This window comes from Podarcis raffonei, chromosome 5 (assembly GCF_027172205.1).
Source record: "Podarcis raffonei isolate rPodRaf1 chromosome 5, rPodRaf1.pri, whole genome shotgun sequence".
Taxonomy (NCBI): domain Eukaryota; kingdom Metazoa; phylum Chordata; class Lepidosauria; order Squamata; family Lacertidae; genus Podarcis; species Podarcis raffonei.
In genome coordinates, this window is record NC_070606.1 from 28330035 (window position 1) to 28335134 (window position 5100).

Here is a 5100-nt window from a genome sequence, read left to right on the forward strand (position 1 = left end):
CCTGAAAACTCTCTGAGAGAAGGGGGGGGGAGGGAATCAAAACCAGACGGCAAGATTTGCAGTGTTAATGCAGGACCCGGAGAGACGGACCTCTCAGGAACTGTGGCTGGCTAACTTCACCAGGAACCTGGCCACAAATGTGCATTTTATTATTTATAAATGGGCTATCTTTTCTGCTGCCTTTATAGCAGCACCACATTTTGCCAATTGCTCTTGAGTTCAACAGAGAGAAGAAGCGAGAAAAATTGCCTATCCGTTACCCAGGAGGTCTTATTTTAAAAGACTGGTCCTCTTAATGGATCTTAATAGATCTTAATGGAGGAGCCTACCTGCCAGCCCTACTTGTAGATGCAGGATTTCATTCATTTATTGATAACAAATGTATCTGTTATATTTGCATTCTCCCTTTCCCCCAAGTATCTCAGGGTCATATCCCACTTCAGAGTAAGACCACTGAAGTTAATGGGCACAACTAACTTCGGTCCATTAATTTCAGTGGGTCTTCTCTGAGTAAGATTTAGCTAAACGCAATCCTCAGAGATGAATTTTATTCTCACAACAAGCCTATGAGATAGATTTTGGGATAAGAGGTAGGGTGTTGCCTTGCGCAATGCAGTCACCTCTACGGCTAACAATTTCCAGAAGGATAACTGTATTACTCTGTGTCAGCAAAGAGAACAAAGTATTGGGGCTCCTTACAGACTAACAAATGATTAGGGCATAAACTTTTGTGAACTAGAGTCCAATTCATCACCTGCATGGAATATTATCATATGTTTGCCAGTACGTATGGGTGTGCAACAAAGACTCTTGCGGCATCTTAGGAGAGCATTCTACACATCTCAGATGGATTCCGGTCCATGAAAGCTGCTGCCATAACAAATGTGTTAGTCTTCAAGGTGCCGTGTAACTTTTAAGCAATTTTTCACATAGCCAAGGCTACCATTCTAGGCAGTACACTACTTTGGGCCAATTCACACATGCCTGCCCATTACTTTATAGCCACTGCATCAGTTTGTGGGACTTACTGTAGGTGTATAATGGATCCCATGAATCTTTCCAATTGCCTCAAATACACTGCTTTCCAGTGGAGTCACTTCACAGATTAATCTATGGGTTCTCAGGAGAAACCATGTGATCTGTGCATATCTGTGGAAACCAGACGATAGTATAGGGCCAGCACGATCAAAAGCATGGCAATGGCAAGTGATTAGAGCTGGTTGCTGACAATTCTGGAGCATTAGAACCTTTGAACCTAAGATGAGCAATTTTATCTCTTGGGCAACTGGAGTGGTTTTTTCTTTACCACTACTGTGCTTTAAGCTTGGATCTATCCTTGATAGCTTAATCTTTTTTCTTTTTCTTTTTTGAAATAAATTTTATTTGATTTTACAAGTTATCACATTACCAAATACATAACCACATGTAGAGATTTCTCCGAATCCTTCGACTTCCCACCTTCCCATCCATGGGTACTGTTTTGTTGCCGCAGCTCCAGTCAGATTCATCTGCCAGACTGATAAGCTTTTGTGTGTGAAATGGTCTGTGCATGGAAAGGGAGTGCCCTTGCCACAAATTATTTGGGGCCATCCTTGGGAGGGATTCATACAGAAACACAGGATGTGGGCTCCTCTGAGGACAGAGAATTCTTCCTCTTTCAGACTCCACAACAAGCCTCTCCCATGTGCCTCTAGATTAAATTTTGGGGTGTGTACCATGGCTGTGTAAAGTCTGGGAAACGCTGGCTTAAGTACCCACTGCAGGTGGTGGAGGGGGACATCAGTGTTGGAAGTTTTTTTCCTGAGGATTAAATTTTAATATCAAATAACTTGTTTGAAGTCCTACCGTTTCTCTGCCATTTGCAGCCGAGTTAATAACATATGTTCCTGGAGGATTACAGTCAATGATTAAGAAAATTAGGTTTTGTTTGAATTTAATTTAGTTATATAAAGCTGCTACAATAATTTACAGCTTTGATATTTAATATTTAATAAGCTGGTTCTTCAAAGAATCCTCACAGTAATTGTGTCATTACATATTGAAATATTATCCCCATAAGTCATTTATATTTGCTAGTTTGAGAGGCACGTTCATCAACTCGATTGGCTCAACATGAACTATCTGATGAAGGAGCCTCAGCATTATAGGTCGGGGGGCTGTTCCCATTCCCGATGCTCAATATGTCATAAGCCACTTGAGAGGAATTTTGCAGCAAACACTTATTGCAATAAGACGCTGCTGCTCTGTTTCCTTCGCCTCTAATCTCCTTTAATTGTGGCCTCGTTTTCCATGACCGCTAGAACACGCTGTTCGTTTGTCAGTCTGCTAACTTCTTTTTCTTTTTCACTCTCAGATTTCTTCCCCATAGAATGCAAGTGGAACAAACATTAATATATATTTGTTTGGCTTGTTCTGGGCATTTCAACAGTCCTCAGGTGAGTTACTCAGGAACAGCAAGGGTCACCGCTGAGCTTCCAGCTGGCTGGCCCTTTTTCCAGCGGATGCTCACCAGAATCAGAAAGTGCCAAGAGCGGGGATGCTTGAGGCACCAGATCTTTGCTGATTTTTGAGCTGACCTAATCCACAGATCCTCGGCTAATGTACAGATAAGAATGCAGCTGTCCTTTGGGTTTCGCGCAATGTGGTTTGCTCGAAACAAAGCAATACAAAGTACCAAAATGCATATATGGATGTTTATTTAGGATAAAATAAATTATAAGTGGTTAAGAATTCATCATGCGAAAGGCTGGGCTGAATGAATCCCTAGCCGGAATTAAGATTGCCGGAAGAAATATCAACAACCTCAGATATGCAGATGACACAACCTTGATGGTAGAAACTGAGGAGGAATTAAAGAACCTTTTAATGAGGGTGAAAGAGGAGAGCGCAAAATATGGTTTGAAGCTCAACATCAAAAAAACGAAGATCATGGCCACTGGTCCCATCACCTCCTGGCAAATAGAAGGGGAAGAAATGGATGCAGAGAGGGGGGAGGGATGCACAGCATGTAACCTGACGGTGCTAAGATGCTTTCTCTCAAAGTGCAACTCACATCAGAATGTGATTGAATTCATAAACCTACAACACACATGGTTGCAAATACAATTTGATGAGGAGCCTTTAAACAGGCTTCCCATGAAATCTGGAGAGACATCTCTTGAGGGTGGTGGAAGTGGCAGCGGCGGGGGGGGGGAGAGAATCTTGCTGCATGAGCAAACCTCATTCTGCACGTGCAGCAACTCAGTTGAATCCCACCCCTTGTATTTTAGAGAAACAAAAGCATTTGTACCAACGCTACATAGGAAATAGATTCTGAAAGCTTGAAGCAGCAGGAGTAGCTGAAGTCAATGACAGTGGCAGTCCTTCTCTCCCAGGCCATGTAGAAATGGGTCAGATAGACAGCAGGACGCAAATCGTGACACAGCCTCATCCACAGCACACACTGCCACTTAGGCCTCTCAGTGGCACCTGCAGCCACCAGCCTGCCCCTTGCAGGCCAGTGTGGTGAGAGCCAGTGTGGTGTAGTGGTTAAGAGCGGTAGTCTTGTAATCTGGTGAACTGGGTTCGCGTCCCCGCTCCTCCACATGCAGCTGCTGGGTGACCTTGGGCCAGTCACACTTCTCTGAAGTCTCTCAGCCTCATTCACCTCACAGAGTGTTTGTTGTGGGGTGTCTCCGGACAGCGCTGGCCCCTGGCCTCTTAAGTGAGATGGGCGCACAACCCCAGAGTCTGTCAAGACTGGCCCGTACGGGCAGGGGTACCTTTACCTTTAGGAAGGGAAAGGAGAACGTTAGCTGCTTTGATAAAGCGGGATATCAAATACAAACTCTCTTCTTCTTCTTCTTCTTGCGGTCTTACATGAAAACCAACAGTGAGCATGACAGCCCGGATAGCTCAGTTGGTTAGAGTGTGGTGCTGATAAAGCGTGTTCTCTTTCATAGAGAGCACGTGTTGCGGTGGGGTCTGACAGGACACCCCTCTGTTGCTGGGCGGGTTAGTATGGGCAGTTGGGTTTCTGGGCAAATTTTGGTGTTGCCATTTAGGGGGACGGACCAAAGGTTATAAAATCAAGCCACGCAGCACTGACTGGGCTCTTTTGCTGCATGCATCGGATCAATCTATGGCTATTGCGTTGACCTTGATATGCCTGCCATCAGGTCATTTGCTTTTGGGGCAGGGGCCTGGTAGGAATTTTGTCAATTTGGCTGATTGGCTGGTGCCATTTGGTTTTTGCCTACTGCGTAGCAAATCGTCACAACTTGTAAGGTTGTGGTTAGGCACTGGTTAAAAAATTGGTTGGTGGAGGGGTAAGGATTGGCGGTGCCTGCCCCTCCAATGCTGCTGCGGAAAGGGAATTCCGTTAAAGGAATCCAGGGGCTTGCCATTCTTTCGTCCATACCCCTGAATGGGGCTTAGGGCCGCACAAGTCCCCAGGAGCATGCAGGGGGGGGGGATGAGGGTCTGGTGCCCGGCTCCATGCTCTCCCCAATATTGTTTTCCCTTACTGGCTTTCGCTGGAATCCGGAAGTCAGTTCTGTCCCTGGGCGTGGGGGACAGATAGTCATAACCAATGCCTAAGTAACCACTCACATTTATGTATTTTAATAAAGTTGTGGCCAAAATTATGCCAAAAACCTTAAACAAAAATTATGTGTGAATTGTGAATTATTTAGGGGTGGCTTGGGGGATCTCGACATGCAATGGCAAGTCTGCAGGTTCAATCCTCTTATGGGACAGCTGCATATTCCTGCATTTCAGGGGGTTGGACTCGATGCTCCTCAGGGTCCTGTGATTCTAAGAGTCAAGGACAAGCAAATGTAGTTGCGGCAAAAGACAACCGCATGATTCTGCAGCTTATTGCTGCTCACGTTGAGATGCAATGTTGAATTGGTTCACTATGAGCTCAGTGTGATCAGTACTGATAAGGCCATGTCTCTTATCCATGCTGATCGCAGATGCTACAATTGCTATGAGTCCATCCAAGACCGTTATATATGCCGATTACTTTTGAAATCTCTATTGTGAGCCTGTAAATAATCAGTTGCAACACCGACAGCCCACAAATCCTGTATCCTATGCACTTCCTCACACAGGACATCT